This window comes from Rhea pennata, chromosome Z (assembly GCF_028389875.1).
Source record: "Rhea pennata isolate bPtePen1 chromosome Z, bPtePen1.pri, whole genome shotgun sequence".
Classification (NCBI taxonomy): Eukaryota; Metazoa; Chordata; class Aves; order Rheiformes; family Rheidae; genus Rhea; species Rhea pennata.
The window spans coordinates 33,216,455-33,243,092 of record NC_084702.1 but is presented as its reverse complement, the minus strand read 5'-3'; the positions used below and the strand labels follow the sequence as shown (position 1 = coordinate 33,243,092).

The 26,638-nt window shown below is 40.0% G+C and overlaps 1 protein-coding gene across 6 annotated transcripts in view; it reads left to right on the top strand.

Annotated features, from left to right (window-relative positions):
• Positions 1–26,638, top strand: part of SEMA4D (semaphorin 4D) — a 107,655-nt gene that overhangs the window by 22,591 nt on the left and 58,426 nt on the right. For 4 of the 6 annotated variants that reach the window (XR_009961304.1, XM_062600619.1, XM_062600618.1 and 1 more), the window contains exon 2: positions 23,927–24,018. The exons of 1 other annotated variant lie outside the window; for it this stretch is intronic. The gene's annotated coding sequence lies outside the window, so the exon portion shown is untranslated. Of the gene's footprint in view, positions 1–17,884; positions 17,956–23,926; positions 24,019–26,638 lie in introns of those variants that run through there. One more of the 6 variants, XM_062600616.1, reaches the window with a different exon arrangement.

Genomic DNA, 26,638 nt, shown 5'->3' with positions numbered 1-26,638 from the left:
GCATTAGCTTCCAGAGATGCAAACAAGCAAGAGGCTCGAGGAGAGTTTCCTGGCTAAAGTGGTACATTTTGTTCAGCCCTCTGGGAAAGTTGCAGCATAAACAAATACAAAATGAAGGAGTTTATTTTTAAATGTTTTACAGAACTTTAGGAGATAGCATCGTAATTATGAAGTTAAGTTGTGTGGACAACATTAATACACCGTTTAAATGTTCAACTAGAAGGAAAGTTCAAAAAGCACAATGAAGTTAGATACTTAAGTTTGCCTAAAAGGCCAATGGAAAATAAGTGTACAAGCTGACTTTCATGCCTGTTAAGTCTTCTGCTTTTATATTAAGTACTACTTTAAACTTTAAAATCATCAGTCAATTAAAAATGTGTGTACCCTTCTGAAATGTTTTTATAAATATAAGTAATTATATTCCTTGTACTCTATATATTACAGTGCATAACATATAGTATATACTAATATATATTATTATAGGCAATCACAGTAATTACATTAATCATGTAAATATAAATTTTCTTGTCTGGAAATCTAGTGGAGGATAGGATCCTGAAGGGCCCTATTTGCTTGAAGTTCAGATGTTAGGCTGAGGATACACAGGGAACTTGGAGGGAAAATAACGAGTTGTGCCTGTTCCATTGCCTTGAGAAGTTACTACTTACAAGCCTTGGGATCTTCTAATTCTTACAGGATCTTCCTCCTTGCTACAGATTTGTGCCTGACAAACAGAAGGAATAGAAGGGAGGCTAGTCGAGCTCACTGAAAATTGTTGAGGTTTTGTACAGCTTTCTTGTTGATATGGGATTAACACATTATATTATTCTACAAGGATTGCTGCCTGCCTTCGGAGGCAGGAGTTTTTCCAGCCTCCTGGGGAGTGTGTTTAACTGTCCGTTAAGAGTACTTTCACACCGGGCACTAGATCAGTGGTCCCTAGTGCTCCCTCCCACTCTCCTCTCGAGAATTTCCAGTGCTGAGGAGGGAAAGAATGACAGAAAATGCCTGCTGCTGCCTGGTGGAGGTTGTTTCCTCTGCAGTGTTGCTCATGGATAGATATAAAAGGGGAACCATGTATTGTGCCAGTGCACGTCACTGGCTGCCAGTCTGATGGATGGCTTTCAGTGCCATCACTCAGAAAATACTTAATTCTGTTAGGTGTGCTAGTATGTTTTTTTAAGCATGTTGTTCAGTAACCCCTCAACTGCTGCACATCTCCAGCAGGATGGTAACAGTGGGAGTGCAAATGTTTTAGCCAAATAATAATTTGAGAAGGGAGATATGTGTTATATAAGAGTGATGGGAGAGTGCCTGAAAAATGGGAGGCAAAGTGCCACATACTGATGCTCTTTCTTTGCTCCAAATTGTCCTGGACAGCTTCAGATCCTGTGTCAAGCTTTAAAAGAAAGTTTTTGAGGTCTGGTGTGCATGCAGAACATGTAGTGTTTTAATGCCAAAATTTCCTTCCCATTAATTTGATTTTACAATATATCACTTTCCTGGCCTATCATGAGGTTTTTCTCTAACTGAGTTTTCTTATAAAGGTTCCTACTTATGCATAGTTAGGGGAGTTTCCGTTGCATTACCTTGAGTTGATGTTCTGTCAGTCTACTTTGTTGTAATTTATATTGTGTTATAATTGCTGTTTATAAATTACACCTACAGTGTGCTAGAGATTATCTAGAAACTGAGAAGTAAATGGCATAACACATTGTAAGCATAACATGTAAAATAAATGTGTACCAAGATGTTTCCTTTGCAGTATCTTGAAATAGCTCTTAGTTAATTATGCAAAGGTATGCAGAGAGAACATTTACAATTTTGCCATGCAAGGTTGAAGGACTATTATAGAGAACCTGTATTGAAATGATTTTTGGTAAATAAAAGCAGAATTACAGGAGTGTGGCTTTATGAAGAAGTCTTTTAAATCTAGATGATGTTTTCTAAGCTGTGTATATAACCAAATAGAAATCAAGATTTTTTCAAAAAAAATTTTAGGTAATGTCTGAGTGAAGCTGCGTAGTGGTCTGTAATGACCAGACAAGACATTTTCTTTCCAAAGCACATTTGTACCAACACTAGGTTTGGCTTCCAACTTGGATAGAGCAATAGTGAGAAAAATGTGTACTGTAGTGATAAATCTTTTTGTGGAGAGATGTACTTAAATAGAGGCATCCAGATGGCTACTGTGATCTTTACTATCTCTCACAGATAGGTGCGTGAAGTCTTCTGAGTGCTATGTAGGATTGTGAGGTTTCTCTTTTGCTAGCATAGTAGCACTTGAAGGGGCAGTAGTGTTTACAGAGGCTGGAAATTCAGTGTGTTGCTGCCCTACATAAGGGCTAACTAGGAAGGTCTCACATGCTACTGTTGCAGCTCAGCTACAGCTTTCATTGTTTCTAGGCCTTGTAGTTTTATGCATCTTAGCAATTCTCTGCAAAAATTCAAAAGTTAGAGGCTTGAGAAAGCCTCTTGAAAACCAACTGGCTTGTGTAGTGATAGTACTACAGGAGCTGGTAGCCTTCATGTCCCCTCTCATGTCTGAAACAGCAGGTTGTGATGCTGCATAGGGAAACTGAGATCATCCCAGTCAGAAACACAACATGATGGAAAAAAGTAACCCGGCCCTACCACTGAAGAAAAGCATGCTGAAATAAGATGTTACCTTAGCTCTTACGTAGCGTGGCTCTTTGGAACTACTGGGTGAAAATCCATATGAGCCCAGGAGTTTGTGCTTTAGTCCATTTTCCTCTTTTAGAGAAAGGATCTCTCCTCATTTTCCCATTCCTAGTGATTGCAAATCCTCCATGTCATCTTATTGTCAATGGTCAATTTCTCTTCACCTTGAAAATCTGCCCCTTATTTTCAACTTTTTATTGTTTCTCTTTGGTTTCTGGCCACTTTTCTGGCCACTGAATCTTTTTAGAGCTTTATTAAATGAAAGATGACTGTGTTACTCAATAGCACTGTCTTCTAGGAATAGCCTGCTGATAAATTCTGTCTGTTGTTTATACAGTAATAAATACTTCTTTTCTTCCTTAAGTAAATAGTAGATTATTAAAAGTATTGTGCTGTCTATTCTGAGAGGGGTGCGAATGTCCATCATCTGTATTGCTGTAATTCCAGAAAATGGTATCACAAAGTGGAAGGTCTTCAATAATTGTAAAACGAGCTTGTAGAAAAGGCTTGATGATTCGGCAAAATTAATAGTAAATAAAGCTTGATTGTTTTTCTGTTGACTTACTGAATGTTTTAAATGTAACACTAAATACCTCACCACCTAAAAGCACAGCTCTAGGACAATCAACCTGATTATTTGGTTTTAAGTAAATAATTAATTTTGCTGCTTTTAACTTGCTACAGGAAGGTTGAAGGGGAGGGATGGCTGATCATGTTAGCGAGTGGACTAGTTAAAATAACCTCGGTTCTTTACACTGTAACTGATGTTAATACCAAATAGCTCCAGGAAGGAATTTGTTTTTACTTAGTGTGAGCAGGGACCTGAGTTAGCTGCATGCTATATTAAAGATAAAAACAGTGTTTAAATACAGGTGGAGTAGGAATTTCCAAACCAGCAAGTGCAGCAAAACTTGAAATAAGCTTCTTGTTCAAATACAATTGTATGCTGGGAGCCATGCAGTCTGCTGCCTCTCCTCCTGGTAGAAATAAAAGCAGCTGTACCTTCACCAGACACAGCCTGTTTTGTCTGCTTTCTGTGCTTGCTTTTGCTACAGCAAGGAGGTTTTAAAACCCCCTTTGAGCCCTGGGGGAGGGATGTGGCCCCTTCTGCAGCTCTTGTCCTGTGATGGCAGTGGTGGCTGCCTTCTCCCTGCTCCAGGCAGCAGGATGCGGTAGTGGGGGCTGGGATTAGAGTCCCTGAGGACATGAGGTGGGGCTGAAGCTGCTTGGTGTCATTGCCTATAGATATGCCTTGACAATAAAGTAAATCCAATTGCCAAGGTCCTAATTCTGGAACAATAACCTTTTATTCAGCTTTTCATAAGATTTACTTTAGTAGTAGGGAATGATGTATGATCGCTGGGAATGGAAGTGCTTTTACCTCAAGTACAGGGATATTTAGTATAGAAAGTATTTTGATAAACAAGTGTTAAAAGAATCAAGGTTGAAGAGCGAGTAAAGTTATGAAGAAGAGATTTGAAGAGAGTATATTCCTTTGAAAATCAATATGTAGTAGGCTGGAATATTTTGTGGCCCCACAGTCTTTGAAGTAAAAGGGCAAACTGGAATAACTTCTGTTGCTTTGCACCAGATTGGCTTTTGAATTGACATTAAAGTGTTTCTGAACCTGGGACCACCTTTGGTTAGCTCTTGAAGAACTTAACAGAGAAGTGAATATATAGTACCAATTTAGGAGGAGGAGACCATCGCTAACAGTTGCCCAAAACTGTTAGCGGAGATGATGCTGACTTATTACGAAAACAGGTACTGCTGTGTTTATATTCATAACTTTCTGAGGCTGGCATGTTTAAGTGCTGATTCTCATGAGATGTATGTATTCAGTCCTAAGTGTCACCCTTCAAAACAGCTTTTTGTGAACTACGCCCTGCTTTTTGGTGCAGTTTACCTTGATGTCTACTCAAGTAGGCTGCTACGTTGAAAAGGACGTTTTAGCCATCTCTTGGTTAGCTTTACAAAAGTGCGTTGAATTGCTCGTGCTGAAGCGCTCACCCCTGCCCGCTTCTACACATGCTGCCAGTGAAACATGTTAATCCCTTCCCACCCTCCCCCAACTGAAGAATCCTGATACGTTTCCCCTTGCATTAGTTAGGCCTTCTGGGAAATACATGCAGAAATAAAAGCCTTTTCTATAGCCCTTTCTCCCTCAGGAATGCATAGAAACAAGCCCCTTGGATCTGGTCCACAAACTTGAAACTGGATTTAAAAAAAAAAAGAAGAAAGGAAAAAAAACATATAATCCTGTGCACATGTTAGAGAGAGCTAATTACAAATTGAGATAGGGATATAGGATATCATACCATTTTTACTTTTTTCTAAAACATTCCATGTTCGTGGTTTGCCATGCGTATGCTGTGCTGAGGTCTGTTTCTGAAGGAGAGACTTCAAGCTCTCTTAGCTTTATGACCTTTGTTCATCCTTCATCTTTATTAGCAGTGTTCATCTAGACAGTCTATAAGAGTAAACAAAATAGGAGATCTCTAAGATTATTCAAGTATTTAATGGCTTCTCAACTACCAATAGTACTCAGTCATCTTGCCTTAATTACAGCAAAAGGTATGCTCTCTGCCTCAGGGTAACTTTTCCTAGAGGCTAGCCATACATCTATGAAAACCCATGAGAGAAGGCACCATGGTTTTTCACTGCAATATAATTGCTATCAATACTATGCCGAAGGCGAAAAGGCCAGGCTGAAGCCCAGCGAGGTCCCTGCCCCCTGTGCGAGTTGGCACTGGCATGCAGGAGCACTGACAGCTTGGGCTGGACTGACTGTAACGTTGAAAGAAACCTGAGCTCTGGGCTACCAAAAAATTTTGGTCTTGAGGTGCAGAGATGCTGCACCTTCCTACTAAAGATCTTGTGAGGAGGTTAGCGGTGACCCGCACGTGCTGTGCTGGGTTGGGCATGTCGCTAGTCCATGCTGTGGGTAAGGGCTTAGGCAGATGTGGAGATGGCACTGTGCTCTGTACCTGGCCTAAACCAAGCGTGGCTTGAGGCAAGCATAGGCTGAAGGATGAGCCTGAGCACCCGTTGGCAGTACGGTGTGGCACTTCCTGATGTACCCTTACCTGTGGGTCCATCTCGCTTGATGACCTGGTGCAGAAACAGAGTTGCCCTTTTCTCCACTCTGATTATGTGTGGTGCTCTGCTGTAGTTAGAAAGTCATAACGCACCAGCAGCTCTTGCTGTGAATGCATATGCAACATTCTGTTTCTGAGTCATCTGTTGCTCTTTTGCCTAACTCGAAGGGGGATGGTGGTGTGTTTTACACAGTTCAAGTGATCTGAATCATCTTCTGGAAAGCTAGTGCTACTTCACTTGGCACAGTCACAGCCAGCAAAGCCAGCCCAAAGTTTTATTTGCTCTTTCCCTTCTTGCTCTCACGCAGTCTGCAGAAGCAGGGGTTCAGGGTCATGTCATGAGCCACCTCGATGGCTCTTGTTCGCTGCTTGGCCCTGCGAACAACTTAGCAGTGGCCCTGCTGGAGGGCAGGAGCTCCCACAACTGCTTTTGCCAGCAAGAGGAGCGTTGGTGAAACCACAGTGTGGTTTGTATGGCAGGTAGCCGAAGCATGAAAATGGGCATCAACAAATTTGGGGGGAATCTGACTTGACGGAAGTGACAGTTTCTTTCAACTGATAAGAAACGTTTCCTTAATATTGGCTTTCTTTCAGCTGTTATCTAGTATAGAGTTGTAGGCCATAGTCCTTGGCAGTCAATGAAGAAGAAAATTATTTTTAATTCCACGCCTTTCCCCGAAGCATGAGATTAAAATCTCTCTGATGACAGGTCGTCAAGTTGTCTTTTTCTCTTCCTCCTTCCTCCCCCCAAATTTTAGGATGGAATTGCGAAGGGCTCAGCGTGGGAGACCTGTTATGCGGTGTCCTCCTTTCCATGCTGACGTCTTTCCTTCATAACTCAGTGTTCTCTCTACTCCTTGAATTCCATTTCTGCTCTGTTTTAATAACAACATTCAGTGCCATAATGTCTCTGGCCAGCAGTTTCTTATACTGGACTAGGTGTATTTTGTTTTCTCTCTGCTTTAATTGCAGGTTAGCGATTGATCTTGTTTGCTCAGGCCCCAGTTTTCCCCATTGTATGTGCTGTCAGTAGGAGGTATTTTGTGCTGCAGGTAGTCTTGTTTTAAAAAATAGACCCTTCTAGTAGAGGAGGGCTCTCCATAAGGTAGGAAAGGTGGTGTAATCTGGTCCGCAGGTTTTGGGGGTAGTTTTCCAATGCTCTTACAGCACTGACTAGCTCGTGTTGATTAATCACTTTGCTGCTAATGAATCTGAGGGTATTTTTTGTATTTGTGTTATTGTTGGTGTGTGGTGTTTTTTAATAGCTCACATTTTGTTGCTCAAGTGGTATCTCCAGAATTTAGTATGCTACTTGAAGCTGTATTTTAATTATGTGGAACAAGTTGCTGATTTTAATGGGGAATTGTCATTTGGTAATGACTTTGCAGGCAGGCAGTGGTTTGTTACACCTGCTTTGGCTGTCCTTTATGTGACAACCAACATGAACATTGCTGAGGCAGTTGATTTAATGCCGAACTAATTATTAGGTAAGAAGGCTGCAAGCAAAAGTTCTAATTTGAATTTGAAAATTTGTTAACTTTCTGTACATTGATATGCTTTTATAAAAGTGTATACTACATAAATGCAGCATATGGGTAGTCTTATTTGGAGCGTGTTGACTTTTGAACAGCAGAATAATTCTAAGAATAACACATTAGAAACCATAACTGTTTAAAGATAGGCTCTTAATTTACTACTTGGTTTGAGGTTTGTATTTTTAGGAGTACATAAACCTTTCTGTATCAAACATTTGCATCGTATGAACAGAGGGGTGTACAGCTTCCTGTGATTATTTCCCTGAAGGAAAGGATGCTGTAGGCGTGATGAGTCTTGAATCTACTTGCTGAAGAGTGCATGGAGAATGAAATGTGCCTAATCATGTTGAATCTGTGTTTATCTAGCACTTTAAACTTTTAATTGGCCAGGTCTGTATTCTTTAGGCTGTTTTTATTTCAAATTATGCCTTAATCTGTGGGATCAGGTTTGAGTATGGGGAAAGATGTTGGAACTTGTGAGGACTGATCTGATGGGTGAATTTCTCTGCAAAAGATATTTTTATAGAGAAATGAAACTGCATATTTCCTTTGGAGTTTGAACTTTTTTGACTTCTTTTGACTTCTTGAAATTTTGGACATTTTTTGGGGAAAAAGAAGTGAGCTATGGCTCCATCTTGTCAATGCAGTATGTAGAGGGCTTCCTTTACAGTTACTTCAGGAATCAGATACTTTCACAAAAAATACTTGTGTGTGGGGGTGAGAAGAATGTAGATTGGTTGGGTTTCTCCTAAGCTAGAACTGGATAACGGGCAACTTTTATACTAGTTAAAAGAAAAAAGTGTTTGTCCCATCAGTATGACTGAAGAACTTAAGCAAAACCTTGGAGATCTACAGTGTGAACTGGTAAATGCTGTCCGTATATAGTCTTTGTGTGCCTTTGGAAAGAGAGTTGACACTTGTGTCAAACTAATTGATCAATTAATATGTTCAGCATGGGTAAGATACCTTTTAAGGTACAGATAAATCATGTGGTTTAACATTGAACTAAGACAGCACTTTTTAAAATAATAAAGCTGTCTGGTATTATGCCTTGAATTATTAATGGGAGATGATAACTGCTAAGCTTGTGTGTCCTCCTTTTTTCTGTAAAGTCTAATGGTATTAGACCTTCTTTATCTTTTTTTGAGAGAGAAATGTCAATGTCTGTTTTGTAGGGATTCTAGCTGTTGCTGTATGTGTCTCTGTGCAGCAAAGTGTCCCTGTGTTAAACACTTACATTCTTCTAAGATCACTTTTTGGAGAAGTTTAATGTAGGCTTTTAGTGCTCTGCAGTATGTCTTTTTTGTTAATAAAGCTTTTGATAGATATTATGTGTTTATGCATTTATCTATTACTTGCTCATTTATTGTGGAATGAAATGTCATAACTATCTCTATGAAATAAGCCAACTCCTGTGCACTTAAAAAAAAAAAATCAGAAAATCAGTAGGCTAGTGTTACTGGCAGGTTTATGGTGAGAAGAAAGTGTTTATGGGAAAGTTATGCTAAAGAAATTAATCTTATGCTTAGTTCAGAAAATAATTTCACAGATGCTCTTGCTGGCTGTGAATGCTCTAGTTTGGGACTAGCTGCTAAGGAAATATCTTCCTGTGCTCATGAGCTTTCCCAGCAGAAGTGTTCTTGCTCTCTTGGAGTATCGCTGCTGCATGTAGGGTAGTTAGAGGCTGACCAGGTCAGTGAAGTGCTCTGAGGAATCATAGAGGCTTTGATCTGAACTCTTCCCTAAGCAGAAATGCAGCAAAGAGTCCGTTAGGGATGGAATAATTGGCTATGGGGATAGGCTCTTCAAATCTGTATCATCAGGAAGCTTTTTGAAGAGTCTAGAGCTAATTTTTCTCTAAACTAGATGTGAAGTTTTTTACTCTTTGTATTTGACAGTGACTTTTTAACTTCTTGATCCTAACTTTTTTTCTCTTAAGGACATGGAGTCTGACGTAGTGCAGTATGTCCGGTGGAAACAGGGCTGACCCTTATGGCCTTCATGTTCTTCCTACAGATGTCCCTGGCTATGTACAGTGTTTCTCTGCCTGAATCCTTGAAAAGGAGTGTTATCCTTACCAAGCTGTGCTTGGGCCCTTTCCTACAGTAGTGGACAGCCTAGGTGTATGTAGTTTCCCTGAAACACCTTCTTTTGTTAAGAGCTGCTGGAGCTGAACGAGGCAGTTACACATTCTGCTAGGCAATCAGAACAGGCTTCTGTTTTGAATGTGTGCTTTATTTTGTTTTATTTTGTTTTATCTTTTTTTTTTTTTTTTTTTCCTCTGGTTCATGGTGAAGAAAGGTATAGTATTACCTGAGCTCCTTTTGGCACCTCTGCAGTGATGGCCTACCTTTGTAATCATTTTTGAATTTTATTTGTTTTTACCTCATAATATCTTCTGCTGTGATTACTTAGCTTGTTGAGTTTTCTGCTGTCTTGCTCCCTGCTCCCTCTCCTGCCCTCTTTGCAGTTCCAGGCACCTGCAAGAGGTTAACTGCAGTGGAACTGATTCGGGAAGAAGTTGTTAATCAGTAAAAACATCGCAGGCAGGCTCTACATGTTTAAAACATGTTACTTTATAACTTTAATTTTTTGCTCACACTGTGATACTGGAAATGATTTATGTAAAGCTGCTTTGACTTGTGTAATGTACAGCTGAAATAAAGAAAAGGATAGTTTGCTTGGCATAGGATTCATTCAGGCTAATATTTAATGGAGAGGGAGGAGGCATCTAAACCTTTTTATGAGGCAATTGTTTTTTCTGCCTGCCTGGGAAAGGGGGAGCTTACTCTCTTATTACAGCTTCTGTTAATACCTGCTTTTTTTATTTCCAGTGAAGAATTTTGGATTACTGTTTTGTGTCTCTATAGAAAATAAAATTTGTCATCTTTACTTGATGGCATCAAAAAGCTGGTTAATAAATAAGATGCCTGCTTAGAGAATTCCTATTTGCTATGAAGTGGTACAGAATCAATTGTGAAAGTTTAGGCTCTGTTACTTTTAGCACACACTGATGTTAACTTCAGATTTTCTTCTATATAATCTGAGTATTCTGTTATTTGTCCAGACTGTTAAAGATCATTTCCACACTGTAATCTGTTCACCTACTCCATCACACTTCTGTGACTTACTGGGGTTATTTGCAACATAATATTTTATTTCTGCTCTTTCCATTTTAGTGTGGCTAACCTTTTCCCTGAAATCATGTGGGTTGTGTAACCTCTTCTTAGTGTAAGTACAGTTACCTGTATTGCTTAGGAGCCTTCTGCAATAGCTACAACCTTAAATTCCCTTCCCCATCATGAAGCCTCTACTTTCCTGGTGCATTTAACTACTGAATTATGATTACATTATTTGTATCTTAAATTCAGGGGGAAAAAAAACTGACTGTCAAACCAGTAAGACAACTGGCAGAAAACAAAATGCTCTTCCTCTCGCCTCATTGGCGTCACTGCTTCTCTTCCCCAGCAGTGAACAAGGCTCTTGTGTCCGTTGGGGCCGGGGCTGGCCCAGCTGTGGTCCACGCTGCGGACGTGGAGCTGTGACTGGGGGCACGTGCTGCCTCGGCCTGCACCAAATAGGGAGACCCCAGGGCTTTCAGTGTTGCTCCACCGCATCCTCTTCCTCCCTGGCTGTATCTGTCCTGGTATTTTAATTTACTGTTATTCAGATGGTGTTTTACAGTTCACCTGAGAGGAAGATGTTAGGTTTCTTACTGCCTGATGAAGGTAAATTCAGATTATTAATCCAAGTGATTTTAGTTAGTGAAGGCAAAAGTGTTGCTTGCTTGTAATGAATGAAAGGGAAAGAAGGAAATGAGTTAAAGGTTTAATTTTAATAATCCCATTTTCTTTCTTTTCTCTCTGAAACTTTTATGTATGTTTTAGCTGAGGGGAATAAGAGTATGAAGGAGTTTTTGTTCGTATTTTAACAGCAGGAAAATTGGACTCAGTCTTTTGGAGGAATACGTGTATTCATAGGATGGTTCAGAAACAACTGTCAGAGACTGTGCCAGGCGTTGCATACTGGTCCAAGTTGTGTCACTGGAAAAATCTGTTGTTAATTGTCTCAGTAGCTGATCCCATGTCTGCACTTGGCAGCAGGATTTCTGCTGCTGTAGTCTCAGCTCCTTTACCCACATGAAGTGGTGCATCCCAGGCCAGAAAGAGGATGCAGAAGTGTTCTAAAGTGTATACGTGTGTATACACACACACAAGAATATGTAGAGATACACATATTTTTGCATCACTTACTAAAGGCCTCGGTGTGCTGAAACAGCAGCTGAAAGTGGTTAAAAAAAAAAAGAGAGAGAGAGAAAGCCTTAGCCTTATCCCTGTTGTTATAAACAGAATTTATCCGTGTCTTGTGAATTACGGAGAGTAAACACTTGCTGGTAACTGCTGGAGGCTTCTCCAAACTGCCTAAATTGGCTTGGCATGGGAGCAGCTCAGTGCTGAGATACCCTAGGCCTGTCACTCCATCGTAAATGTTATATGTAGAGCTGATGGGCTCCTAAAAAGCTGACAGTAGGGTTTGGGGCTGGGGTTGTATGCAGGGGTATATCTACCTTGTTCCTCCTCAGGAGTTTGCTGCTGGGTGACCTGCTGCAGGGCCTCTACAGAGGTACGGGTCTGAATTTTGGCTCTAAACCTGCTACAGTTGGGAAGACAAAGTCCTGGACAAGCATTGTCTGAATGTCTCATAAAAAAGATTTAAAAGTCACTGCAGAGGGCTTGCGTTAAAGCCTTTGCAATAACTGAGCCATGGCAAGCTCACAGTAAGTACTCTTCCAAATTTGTGGTGATTGTCGTGGAAGTCAGATTACCTGAGCTCAGAATGAAGCTTGGCTTTTGGGCTTCTTCCATTAGTTTGTTTTGCTTGCAGAAGTATACTGAATATTCGCCTAGTCTTGGAGGGTTAAGTACTAGGAGATGTGTTTAGAGTGTGTGGGGGGGAAATTCACAAAGCTTTAGGTGTGTATTGTATCAAAGCAAGAAAATGGCAGCATGCACAAATTGATAAATGAATTTAGGGGAGGAAAAATGTAGCTGCCCCTAAGGAGTAAGGTGCTTAAGATGCCATTATTTTGAAGCTTAAGGCAGGCAATTTCAGACCAGTAATAAAGCATGCCGTTTTCCACAGGAAATTAATAATGGCTTCTACATCTGCAGCAAACTCTTAAGTTGGAGTTTGCTGCATTTCTCTAAGAAGAGATTTCCACTTCAACTGATTTGTGCAGAGGTTCAACGGCCTCTGTTTCCCAGGAGGGCAAACTGATTTCCAGTGACTGCTTTTGACTTTGTAGCTGCACGTGCTTTCACCTATATTTTCCTTCCTGTGAGAGCCGTGCATGTATCAGTTGTTAGTTCTTTGTGGTTTTGTTTCTTTGCTTAGTGTTCTCCCCCCCGGCCCTGTAATTCATAGCCGTGTTACCTGCCTCTGTGCTTCGGCTTTATATACCACATGCGTGTGCACACACAGAGTTTTGCTGGTGCTTGGGAGAATTATAGCTTACATCTACTCTTTTACTTCCTTTTAGTTTATTTTGAAGCACTCCTCCTTCAACCTAGGGACACTGTTATTTAAAGACATCATCTGTCATTTTCTTGAGATTATCACTTACAGACACTTGACATCAGCCAAGCCAAATCCATATTGCTAATTGAAAACAATTTTCTCCCTACATGGATTCCTGAATCGTCCGGGCTCATTGCATAACCTGACAGTAACAGACTCTGAATAGAATAAATCAGTACTATTAGAGGCATTTTTTGGTTTTACCCTGTTATTTCTTTTGCTTCAGGGGTTTCTTTCTTTGATTGTCTCTCTAGCTTTGGACATTATTTCTTTTTCATCCCTTTGTTCTTTTCAGGAAAATTGGGATGGAAGGTATTTATTTATTTTGCCCTTTTGAATTGGGCCTCGTCTTATGCCGCATGTGATTGTTATTTGTAGTTAGTGTAGCTTATAAAGCGTCTAGTTCAGACACAAAGCAACTATGAATGTGAAAGGGTTTTGTTTTTAAATGTATACATTTTATAAAATTACATGTAATACCACCACAAGTTCAAAATCCCCCTTTTTGAAAGGTTTCTCATTCTGGTAAGTGTTTTGCAACAAGTTGTTATGTTTATTTTTTATTAAAGAATAAATGTCATAACGTTTTGGAAGAAATAAAGGTCTCATTTATGAGATGTTTGCCTAATAAATATCATATTTAAATGTCAAAATGTCTTCTTTTATTCATGTTTGAAAGCTTGTGAAGGGCACTGAATGTGACAACTTGGGAGAAGGAGAGAGGAAGAAAAAATTCCTTCTTGAGTGAGGCGTTTTGTGCCAACTTTTCTACTAAAGACAATAGCTAAGTAGTAGTATGTCCAACCTAAAATGGCTGGCATGGTTTATGGGAAGGCACTGCTTAGCGAATAGTTACAACAGAAAGATTTTAGTCTTTCCCACCTCTCCCTTTTTTCCTCTCTTAAGAGTTTTTGCCTCTTCTTTTGGTGCAAAATCTTTTACTGTTAATGCTTATTCCTGGGAAGCTGTGCTACTTGCAGAGGTTTAAGTCCTTGTTGATTGTACCACCGTCCTGTTTTGTTCTGCTGTTGTGTATGTAGAGAAAAGACTAACATTGCTTTTATTACGTGATTGTTCTTGAATGTGCTGTTGCCTGATGGGCAAGGAAGTGACAGTTTTAATTAACGAAGGGTCCATCACTACAGTTAATCTGAGCTGTGCTTGCAGGCTCACTGCTCTGTGATACACTAACTTATAGCAAGATTTAGTTCTCTGCCATTTAACATCCTTTCAGACTAGTGTATGAATTGCAGCTGCGGAAATCTGCTGTTGCAGGGTTTTGACTCATGCCAGTAGTAGTGAATTATGATTTAGCTCCTCTGACGCTCCTCTTTTGAGCAACAGACTTAGCTTTCAGTGTGCTGGGGGGATGTGGGTACCATCCTCCCCTAGACACAATCTTTTTAATCACAAACCTCCTGTTTTTTCTTATTAAGATAATAGCATGTGTCTAAGTTGGTTTGGTAACTGTAAAGCTTTCTCTTTGGGAACCTGTAATAGTGTATATTTGTAGTGAGGTACCTTTTAATTACCTTTCAAAGTAAAATACCACATATTCATAACTCCAGGGTGCAAAGCATGAAGAGCAAAGGTAAAAGATAACAAAATGTATGAAGGTTTTAGTTTTATGTTAACTTTTTGGTTGGTAGCTGTAAGCTTCTGTAACTGTATCTTTGGTAGAAAGCAACAGTTTCTGTCTGCAGCAGAACAGTGATGTGGTCTGTGTAAGTCTTGCTGTTCTGAACTCCAGATTTTCTGCTTTGTGTTTTTTAGTATGTCTGTTACTGGCTTTGCTATGTATTGATACACTCTTGTAGGTTAGAAGGCCTTAGCTGCATGTAGTGAATCCTTTGCAATCAGGTAGCTGCATACTTGGCATTGCTGTTTTTAAAGTACATTCTTACCTATTTGCTCTATATCATGGAAGCACAGTTCATGCATTTATACTCGTATTTATTCAGTTTTCTAATATCAATACATGGCTCTTAGAGCATGTGTTTTCTAGCCTTTAAACTTCTCCCCTTCAACACGCTGGAACTTAAATACAAGTTTAAATAGAATTCAAATAAAATAAATCAGTGTTTGGCTGTGCTTTCTTACTTGCTTAGCAAGGAATCTCTAGGAAATGATTTAATACCTTGTGTGTTGTGAAGAGGCTCCCTTCAGGATTCTTGCAAATCTCTGGTGCAAGTACTAGAGGAAGATTACATAGTAGAAAATCAAAAGAGAGCCCCTTGCAAGTGTTAATTAAAGAGACAGGTGGATCAGTAGAAACTCCCATGTGTGGAACACGTTAAATAACTACAGATGCTTTGTTCCACGGCAACAGCTGGTCCGGGAGCCTCCAGTCTGTTTTCTCTGATTGGCAGAATTTCAGTCAAATTCTTAACATTTCCTAAAGCTGCAGTTCTGCACAGTGGATTTTACAGATGGAACATGCTTTTTCTTGAAAACCTGCAGTTAAATTAATTCTTATCTGCTCCCTTATACTGACGTTAAAACTTAGCTGGCTGCACAGTAGGCGAGATTCAGAAGTTGATCTGGCTGAAAGAAAAGTAACCTGTCATATTTCCCTCATTCCCCCCCTCCAAACAAGCAAACTCCTTGATTTTCACTTGGATGAGTGTCTTGAGTCAACCTAAAATTTACATTTAATGTTTTCGTTTATCTTGGAGAACAAGGGAAGACAACTATGCGCACATAGCTTTTTGCATCTCATATATTGGCATATGGATTTCTTGGCATAGTTTCTGCTGCTGAAGTGTCATTTCAGGCAGTATCAGCCCAAGGGTTGTAGGAAATCTTCTGTGAACTTTTCTGCTTGTCTGTCTGGTCCTGTTCTTCTGGTCCTTTTGGCAATGATGTTTGGTCCCTGCTTGTGGAGGTGGAAAGATCATCTGTACTGTTCACAGATCTCTGCATCTTTGTTAGTGTTCTCCTAATATTTGTTCAAATTCTCTTCCTCTGCAGCCCTCCACACTCCAGATGAGCGAGCTTTGGGATTTTCCTTGCCGAGCAAACTTCAAACAGTTGCTTGTTAGTTTATGGCCCCTTTAATCCTTGATGATACTGGTCAGACAGAAGACAGTAAGGAAAAAAAAAACATTATGTACACAGATGCGATTCTAGCCTGGAAAATATGGTTTTGCTCAACTTGCTTTTACATATCCCAGCATGATACTTTCCAAGCTGTCACAGGCCTCAAAAGTGTTAAGGCAAGTAGCAGTATGGGTCTGCGCTGTAACCCTTTTAGTTAGGACCCTGGTTTAAAAAGGAAGTGGTGGGGGGGAAAGCAATGTTTCTTTTTGCCATATTAATAGCAGAAGGCAGTGCAGGGGAGGAGAGGTGTGTGCTTATTTTAAAGCAGTGAGTGTAACAAATGTCCTGCTTACACCATTATCTTCTGAGTTATATGGTGGTTTGCTTCCCCAGATAGGCAATACTGTGCATCTTCAACACCCATGGCACCTTCTTGGTGTCTCCTCTTCTGGCTTTCATGAACCTCCTGTTTTGGTCATTTAAGATCTGCAGAACATGGAAGTGGCGCCCTTTGCAGCTGGAGAGCTGGCTTCTCATAAAGGTTGAACTTGAGGTTAGTAAAGCCCATTTGGTTGCCTTGGCCTAGTTTGGGACCTTTCTCTGAGAGCCAGATAGATGGATACTCATTCAGACGGCTTATTTGCACCCATCGCTGTAGCAGCACGTCTGCTTTTGGAGAGTCCTGGCAGTGGATGTAAAATGATGTCTTAAATCACTGCCGTGATCACTGCAGCTTCTGCTTCCCCTGCTACAAAATCCAGAAATCACAGCCTTGCTTTTGTTCCTCTGTGAATGAGGAGAGGCCAAATTTGGAATGTGCTCTATTTTTATGAATACAAAACAAAGAGTGGTCTTTATTATGGTGAGCACTGAGAGAAAAAATGTAGGTTGAGATAACCTTTTTTTTCCTAAATATTGAAAAACACTTGGCTTGGTGAAGAAAAGCTGTTTGACTGAATGTTTTTAAGTGCAAGACTGAAACTGGAGTTTTGTGGTTTAATGCTGCAAAGACTGGCTAACTGTTCACACTCCCACTTCTATCTTGACAGATTTTTAATAGCAATTTTACTCTGATTTTGCATCTCCTATTCTGCTGCTGTAACAAATCTATGCTGCAGCTTATTACTGAAATTTTGAATAAAGGCCTAGTATGTCAGATGCAACTCCTACAGTAAGTGATTTGGAGCAGGGATTCTTCTCCCCTTCTTGTCTCTGGAAAGTCCTGCACTGAGCACAGCAAAACCCAGAACGAGCATATATATTCAGGCTTGGACTTTTCGTTGGTGTCATAAGAGCCTGCTGCCCTACAGGTAAGTTCTGGCTTCCCACCCCCTTCATCATCATGCCGCTTGTTGTCTTTTTTTTTTTTTTTTTTTTTTTTTTTTTTAAATGTGGGTGTTTTTTTGTTTTGGGGGCTTTTGATTTCTTTTTTTTTTTTTTAATTTATTTGTGATGGTGTTTTGTTTGTAACTATATAAAATAGTTAATTGTACTGGGAAGTAATTTGGAAGAACTGGGCAAAATTGAAGGCTCCATTGGGTTAGGTTCCATCATGAACGTATTTTCTCTAGACATATTGTAACTATGTAATTAAAGTCTTTTCTTTGAAATACAAGGAAGTAGATTTCTACCTTTTGAACTTGCACTGTGAATGTGAATTTTAGTTTTCAAACAAGGGTGTATTTTTCAGTTGGAAAAGCAGCTTTATGCATGTTTGTACTATCAGGTGCAGCTAATATTATAGTACAGTATATTTCCTTGATAATCATGTTTTAAATTTGCTGCCATAGGGATGCTAATGGAGAGGGTATTAGAAAAACCTGCCTAGAAGTACAGAAGTGTTAAAGCCAATATATGGGAATAAACATCCATTCTGTAGAAGCAACAGCTTCATTTAGGAAAGTGGCCTGAGCTCAGGGTTCATTCTTGCCTGGGTGCTCTTCTCAGGGCCTTCTCTCCCGAACGTCCACGAAGGACAGGCCAAACTGTAACGGCTGAAATTGGCCACCAGAGGTATACGCCAGGTGGGTCATATGCTAGCCCTTTACTATAGTCCATACAACCATTTTTTTTAAATTTGGATTACCTAGTTGGTATTTTACAGATGGGTTGGATAGATGTTTTTTGAAAACTAAATATGCATTCCTGATTTCATTAAGCTTGTATGACACTAGAGCACAGTATTTTAAAATAAGGTATCAAATAATAAGATATTTTTAAATTGTGGATTGATTAAGTGGCTTCCTTAATTGAAAATGTTTATTAAATACCAAATAGCACGTTTAAATACTACTTAAATGTAAGGTCCAATTTTAAATGCGCGTTGCAATTCACTATTTTATCTCCTTTCTTTAAAACATAAATATTGCCAAAATATGGTCAATGATATAGATACATATGTACAGATATGGAAGTATTTTCACATATACATATAGGCACAGTGTTTACAGTTGTGTTTCCTTCTTCTTTTGCTTTCCTCTGTGGAAAGATTGCAGCCTTGGGATGGTAGCCAGGGTTTGACTTGTAAAAGAGAACCGTAAGAATTCAGGATGTTTTCAGTATATGCTGAATGGCGAGCAGATGGCTTCATTAAATTCTCTTTAGGAACAAGGAGAGCGGTGGCTGCTTTTGTAAGAAAATTGGCTGGAGCAAGCTATTTTTACACTACCATTCTGAGTGTGTGGCAGGTAACAAGACTATTTATGTAACAATTCTGTATAAAACACATCGGTCCAGTTAACCTCAAATAGACATGAGGTGGAAATGAGCAGAGTCTCTGTTCTGTAAGTTGAAAGTACACGTTTGGACAAAGACTGAATGTTTCGTCGTTACGCTTTCTGTATGTGTTGTAAACCTTGAGTTGGGGGGCGGGGGAGTAAGCCTTCATAGTTGCTTTATTTTTTGCTCCTCAACCCAGAACAGTTCATGTAGTTCTGTTCTTGCCAGAAAATTCCTTGGGTTTTTTTTTCCCTTGCTTTCTTTTTTGGAGAATACTAAGGAAAGCTGTATTTATAGCTCAGTGTAGTTATAAATGACTTGTGAAGGGGAGCAAGATCTGAAAGATGGGTTTCCTCCTCTATAATACTCCTCCGGATCCACATGAAGACATCTGGAGGAAGCATTTTAATGAGTTTGGTTGCTCAGGAAGTCAGTATTCTTGTGTGGTCGATCAAGTTGAGCATCACTACTCTGAGCGTTTTTGTGCTTTGCTTGGATCTAAGCTTTAACCAGATCTTGCGTGTTCAATTTTCTCCACCCACCTCTCTCAGAAATTCAACCCGCAAACCCTGAGGTTTGGTACAGGCAAATACTCACAAGTTATTGCGTCTCTTTTTAGGCTGAAAAGCCTGCTGAGAACAAAAACGCACATTGGGCTGTAAGGATGCAGATGCATTTAAAGCGGCTGGTTTGAAGCTGGGTTCTTTTTCGTCAGACAGCGTGTTGTTAGTGATATGGAAAAGTGTTTTACGTGTTAAGTCCTTTAAAGATCTTATGCTTCATTTAGTTCACAATTTTTATAAATATTTTTATATATGTATATGCATATATGTGTGTACCTGTATGTACGTATTCTATTTGGAGGCAATAGACCTAGTAGCAGGAAAGAGAGTTTCCTGCCATAGTGGTAGATTTTCCTTGTGTTGCTTACTGATTCTTCTGACTTCATCAAAAATTAGATGTCCACCCATCTTAGCAACAGGAGAGATGGCTGCAGCTGCCAGTAGGTCTGAACTCCTGTGCTGAGGCTTTGCTGTTGGTATATGCTTCTCTCCCGGGGAAGATTTGAGCTCTAGTCAAGCTACGTGGCTGGGTTTAACTCTGTAATTGTTTAAAATGCTTCCAGCAGGAAGTCTGGGCCAGTGACACTGAGAGGGAATTGCTGTTAGAGATCATCATGGTAGGGAAAGACTTATTTCAAGCAATAGTTGCAGATCGGTTTGCAGAAGTACGTACAAATACATGTGCAGAAATTTGTATTTGTATAGAAGAACAAATCCGTATTTTTCCCCAAGTTGGTTTGTTAAAGGGTAAATCCATAATGTATGCATGCATTCCAGAAAGGGTTTGAACCAGACATCATGTTAACTGCTGTTACTGCCGGAAACTTTGTGCTTAATTAGAATCAATACATTTCACAATGAGAGAAGAAGATGACCTTGTGTTTTGAAGGATGAATTACTGGTGCGTTACTGGCCTTGTTTGGAGGTTTTCCTTCCCTTATTCTCACTCCAGCTTCTTCTGATAAGTGTTATGTGTGTATAATATTTATTTTTAAACTATTTTCTGTTGTGTGTTCACCAGAAAAATGTGGTCCTACAAGGAGCTGGGCAGTATGAGTATTTCAATAGAATTGGGTGAGAGGAGCTGCTGTAAATACAGTTCTGGCTCTAGTTAAATCGTACCTGCTAGTTTCTATACCACAGCTTTATCAGTCATCCTGGTGCAAGTTTATTAAGTTGGAAGGTGTGTATCAAGGCTTTAGGTGGAAGCCCTCCTCTTTGCTCCACCTGAGAGGTGTTTCTGGTATTTTCCCACATACATTGGATTGGTTTGGCAGTATTTTTCATAGCTCATTTCTCTGCTCATTTTCCTTGTTCCTCATAGGAGCAACAGTGCTGGCTAAGGGGAGAGAGAGGAGCCCAGTGAGCAGCTTTGTTTAGGACCCAAATTGTATCCCGTTTTTACTTTTTCTTTGAAGAAGAACTGAACGTTGTATGACTACTGCTGCATAGCACGTAAACGGGTTTTATTGATACGTGTTACCAAAAATAGTCTTGTTCTACTCCAGTCCCTGCACGTCCATTGGGCAGGAACTTGGTCATGTATTTGTGTCTGTTATTCTTTTTTGATGTTTTGCAAACATCTCATAACAAAGACTGTTAAGCCACTCGGACATCTGGGCTGAATCACATTTAACCAGCTTATGCGAGCAAATGTTTCTACCCATTCACATGGTGAAATGTTAGCTAGAATGTCTGGGGCGTTCTGCCGCAGAGATGAACAGCTTAATGTGGTTATCATTAAATAAATTCACTCTGCTTATTCTGACTCTGCCTTTTTCCTGTGAATGTGGAAATGATTACCACGTTGCAAACTGGGGTGGGTTTTTTGGTTGTTTAAACCTATGGAAATAATAAATATTTGCACTTGTTCTCTTTTAGCTTTTTGCCAAAAGTAAAACCTTTAAACAGAAAAACTGCTTGCATGCTTACCACAAGTCAGGCACTTCTTGTGTCCAGACAGCATTGGTCTGGACCAAATAGTACATCTGAAAGCATCTTTTGCTAGTGCTGATAATGCTTTTCTGTCTGCCTAATTCAGTGACTGTGGTTGCGCCCTTTTATCTTGTTCCTCCCTCCCGCTACCTCCTGTGCTGCTGCTTCTTCTGCCCTTGAAGTAGATCTTAATGCTAGTGTGTCTGTAGGATGTCCTGAATCGAAGTTTGTTCACCATCTTAGTGCTCCCCAAAACAGTGTTGCACTGAACGAGCTTGTGGATGTGATTCCTCCCACAGCTGCTAGACCCCTACACCGTGTCCCATGCTGGGAGTGAAGCAGGACCACTTTCCTGGCAGCAGCACGGAAGTGCACTGCATTTCATGAAACAGAGGTTGCCTGGTTTTGGTACTAGCAAGTAGGCGTAGTTTTTAGATGCCCTGTTAGTGAAGAAAAGCTCTGAATTCTTAATTCTGTGCATTGCTTTGCGTAAATGAAGTGGCACTGTCTGTAGGATGCTGGAATTTGATCTTTTGTAAGGGAACTTGGTGACGGTGGTGAGAGACCTTGCCTTCATGGGAAGGAATTGAGGAAGAGTGGTGTTGGTAGAGCTTGTGGATCCCCCCCCTCCCCCCCAAGCAGTAGGGATACTGTGAACCCAGATTGGAAATACATTCTTTTCCTTCTTTTCCCCCAACACTTTTTCTCCCTGTGGAGATCACGGAAAATAAAATCACTTGGAGATTGAACTGATTTTCTTTTCCTGTGGCCGTTCCTATACAGAGCACAACTTGCCCAAATAAGCCACGATCGTCCTGTTCTTTATTGCAGGGTCCTCTTTGGCACCTAATCCAAATCCTACTAGGAATTACTGTCCAGGCAGAAAAATTGAGATACTTTTACACTAGCTACCTCAGATCTCGGTAGTAGGGCAGCAGCCACGGTGTGGGTTGAGAGTCTGAACCGACATCAGTGCTCAGTGCCTTAGTTGCTGTCTAAAACTGCAAGAGTTGACTAATGCCTGACTCGCAGGCCTGTAGATTTGCCTTATCCTCCCTCTGCTGGTGAACCATCTTCTGTGGTCTCAAGGATATGATCTTCATGATCTTTCATAAAAGTTCCATCTATATGGATCTAGTAGCATTTCATCATTGGGACCCTTGAACAGTTTACCTTGTACAAAAAGGGGTTTAAAAATGATGTATTATTTAAAATTATTTAAAAATGATGTAACTTCTCCAAACATATTTATTCTGTATTTTCTGTATAAATTCAACAAGCTAATAGAAGAAGCAGCCCAATGTTCTTTTGCTACACCCTGGAGCTCTAAAGAGCTTTTCCTTTTTGAAACAGGGGCTGTGCTCAAGTCATTTTGTTTCGACTGTTGCAGTAATACATTGAAGTATTTATTTCATCTGCCTGCATGGGTCATTTTATGATCTTGCAATCTTATTTATCTCAATTTCAAAGCTATTTGGAAAGCTACCTTTGAATTTGAGGATTTTTATTTTATGAGCCCCTCCTGGGAAAGATGCTCCAGCCCTAGTTTTTAGTATATCTCTGCCTTGCGTTTACCCAGGCAGTGAGAGTGGACCAAAAGATCGGATGATCTTTCAGTTTTTTTTTTTTTATTGTATTATTTTTTTAATTGTGCATCTTTGCACGCTGATGGCCAGCATGTAGCCTAGAACAGGCTGTGTGCTTAGCTGATGGCGGGAGAGCAGTTCTTGTTACTTGTCAGCCATAAAATTTATCACCAGGCCACCAGTCTAAACTGTGAAACGAGACCCTGCGTAGCGGCGGGAGTGAGTCGCTCGCCTGGCACCGCGCAGCATCCGGCAGCGTGCGAGCGAGGGGAAGGGATGGAGTGGTGCCCGTGCTCACACCTGTGTCCCTCATGTATCAGCAGCGTGTGGAGAAGGGCTTATTTATGGCAGCGTGTGGTGTCCGTCAACTCCGTTTTGGCCGCAGCCGCTTGGGGAGCAGATAGCCGATCGCTTTAGCCGCTTCTGTTGGTAATGGATATTACATGGATTAATCGAGAAGAAAGTAAATGATACGCACTCTTGTAAAGTGGTGGCAGGGTTGGATCTGGCTGCTACGGTGATATTTTTATACGTGGTACAGTGTTATTCGGCCTGATCTCTGGATGTAAGCCGTTCAAGGCCAAGTACAATGAGGCTGTGAAAATGGGCAGTCTTTCCAATCTCCCTGTATTCATATGCATAAGACCATAATCTCTACACTGGCAGTGCTTTCTAACCTTGTTAGTAAATATTGGAAATACAGTGTCAAAGCCCTGTAGCAGGCATGGGTTTTTCTGTGCAGCTGGAAGAGCTCTGTGGTGGTTGAGGAGTGACTGCCAGTGTGAGATGGCTCAGGAAGGATTGGAGGAAGACTAGGAATATTTGAGAGAGCTTACCAGGTTGTACCTTTTTCTTTTTAATGGGGAGTAAGTCTGTTAAAGGGCCAGAAAAAGAGTATTTATTAGAATTGTTCCCCCCCCTGCAAGCTTATTATCTCTGACTTTATTTCCAGAGAACCAATTACTATTTTCACTAAAGACACTTTTTTCCCCTAGAATCTCATATAATACATTTTTTTAGATTTTGGAATCACTTGTGCTAGAAATGACTTTGGATGTTTGAAAAAAAAATTATTTGGCAAATTACAAAAGTATTGGAGTGTTCTAAGCTAAAAGTGGGGCAAACTATGTAGTTCTTCAACTCCAGCTATCATTTCTTTTTTCACTAAAAGATGCAAATTTTATTTTTAACAGGAAACAGGAATATCTGTATTACAGTGCTGCAGTTCTCAATAATGCATTCACCATCTTTCTCCTGGAGCTGCTCAAGCCTTTAAGCCTTGCTGGTATGTGAAGTTTTCGATTGCTCTTGTGTTCTATTAACACAACAATTTTCTTGCTTTCCTTATAAAACTTCTGGCTTCCAGAGCCTGGCTTTTGCCAGGAGCTGTTGCACACCACAAGAGCTGATGATGCTCACTGCTGAGTAGCCTTTTCCACAGGCACAACACTTCTGGTTTTACTCTGGCTTTGTCCTTTGAAGGCAAAGTGGTTTCATGCTTGCTGACAACTGCACTGACATGTATCAGGGAAAAGTTAGTCCGAATGTATATCTATGAGAGCTGGAAACGTACCTAAAACACTAGGAAAGAAATGCTTTTGAGAAATTCTGGATCTGGGATGAAAAGACTTGATACCCACAAAGAAATCTAATGAAGTTGTTAGACAGAAGTTTGTCTTCACCAGAATCGGAGCCCATGTATTTGGGGCATGCATTCTTAGAAATGCCCTGACTTTCCTGAGGTGATGTCCTGTGAAACCTCACTGATATGAGATAGCAATTACTCCCATAGGAAATTCTGCAAAAACGTCCTGCAGTAGGATAAGTGAAGCAACCTGTCTCTACATCCTGGGAGACATTAGGAAATAGGGAAGCTTTGGTTCCCTGTGTATCAGTATTGGTGTAGTGAAAATACATCAACAAGATGAAGCATATCATGTATGTTAAAGCAGTGATAAAATAAATCACATTGGTTAGCTCTCCTCTGCTACATCATTATCTTGCAGAAGTTTAGTTTAAAACAGTTTTTATAAATATTAACAGCAAAAGTCTTCATTTCAAGCTGAAAAAAAATGTGTATGCAAGGACTTTATTCCTCCTGAAAAGTAATGTCAGCTCCTATCATCAGAGACAACCTGCAGAGTGACAGTGCTTTGCTAGAAGTCCTGGAGGGAGATCAACTGTAGTGCCATTGCATGACCGCTGGCTGTCGCTTAAACATTGGATGTGCCACCAGTCTTTCGAAGCATGTTAGCATTTAAAAAACTTTAATGTATTTTGATGGTTTTAAAGTGCCATTGCTCCAAAGAGCTAGCAGTAAAATGTGTCATACCCTGCATACAAGAAAGACAGAGAAGCTGTTTGAGCATAGATACTTGATACCTGTATGTCTTCCGCAGGATTGACTGTTCATTTTGGGCTCCATCAAAGGGAATAATTCAAGTTTTAGGGTCAGTAAGGAGCAGACTACATCATGCCTGGCGGTATGCAGAATCAGCTGACCTTGCCACTAGACTTCTCAGGCAATTGCACGCAGGCTGTAATGCAGTTTCTTGTGTGTCACTGCAAGATGAATCTGTTGTTAAGGTTGGTAATCATCTTTGGATAGTAGAAATACATCTGCAGCCTTTAAGAACTAGGAAGCTTAAATGAAGCTCTCTATTTAAAATCTTATCTTAATAAGCAGAGAGCATCAACAAACAGTTGGAAGGGAACAAAAATAGTAACAAAAATAACAAACTGTAGAAGACTAGTAGCAAAACAGCTAATAAATGATTGTTAATCTGGAACAGTGGTGCTGAGCTTGTGCTCTGTATACCCCCAGGTACCATGGTTGACTTCTAAGAGATCTGCAAAAACTACTTAAGAAAAACAAGTTGATCTGTAGTAACTTCAATTCTCTCTACTGGGATCTGCCCCTCCTGTAGGAAATCTTGAGATTAGTGCTTTCCAACTTTTTTTTTTTTTTTTTTTTTTTTTTTTTAGATTTTAATCAACAGTTTGCTGAAAAGCAGGTGGCTAATGTGAAACGTTCACCTGTTCATAAATAAATAAGATGACCTACCTAAGCTCGTGCTTTAAAATTCAGCCAGTGTTTTCATTTTATATTAGGTACTCTTGCTGTAGTATAAAGCTAATAATTTCAGTTAGACAAGAAAAATGCAGGTGGGGGTAGGATGGAGGGAGAGTGTAAAGGAAAGTACTACTTAATAAGAATCATTGACTTGCTTCCAGTTGGAAATCAGCCCTTATTCTAGAAAAAATGATGAAGCTGTTTCAGCAAATCAGCTGTGTAACTATTGCAACTTAGATTTATGAAATGAGTATGTCCACAGAGGTGCTTCAGCTGAAAACTGATTAATTTGAATTAATACAGAATGACAATTTTGATAGAAATGGCACATTTATTTTACAAAATGTAAGGGGCCTAAGGTTTGTTTCTTGATGTAGTAAAGACCCTTTAAAAGGGCATTTTAAAATGCAGAATTATGATTGTAATATATACAGTTACAATATATTCTTGAGGGTTTTTTTTTTCCTCTGACTCTTTTGGGGACGTGCAACAGAAAACCACCTAGCTGTGTGCAGGACACTTTCTTTTCGTATCTTTTGATGGTGTGATTCCTGTATCTGTTGAAAACAGAACGCTATAAAAGGTTACACAGAAATAGCTAACAAGTTAAGTACCTCTACAGTATCTGTTTTCACTTGCAAAAAATGAAATGCTACTGAATTCCCCAGAAAATCTGTCTATATGGTGATTCAATTTTGCATATAACCTAATTTTTGCATCTTGACACTTGAAACATGAAAGTTGTGAGTGGTTTGGGGAGGGGGCGGTCTCTGATTTGAGATAAAATGTGGATGGCTACTGTTGCATTTTGAGGCGAGCTTCCTCAAAAAAA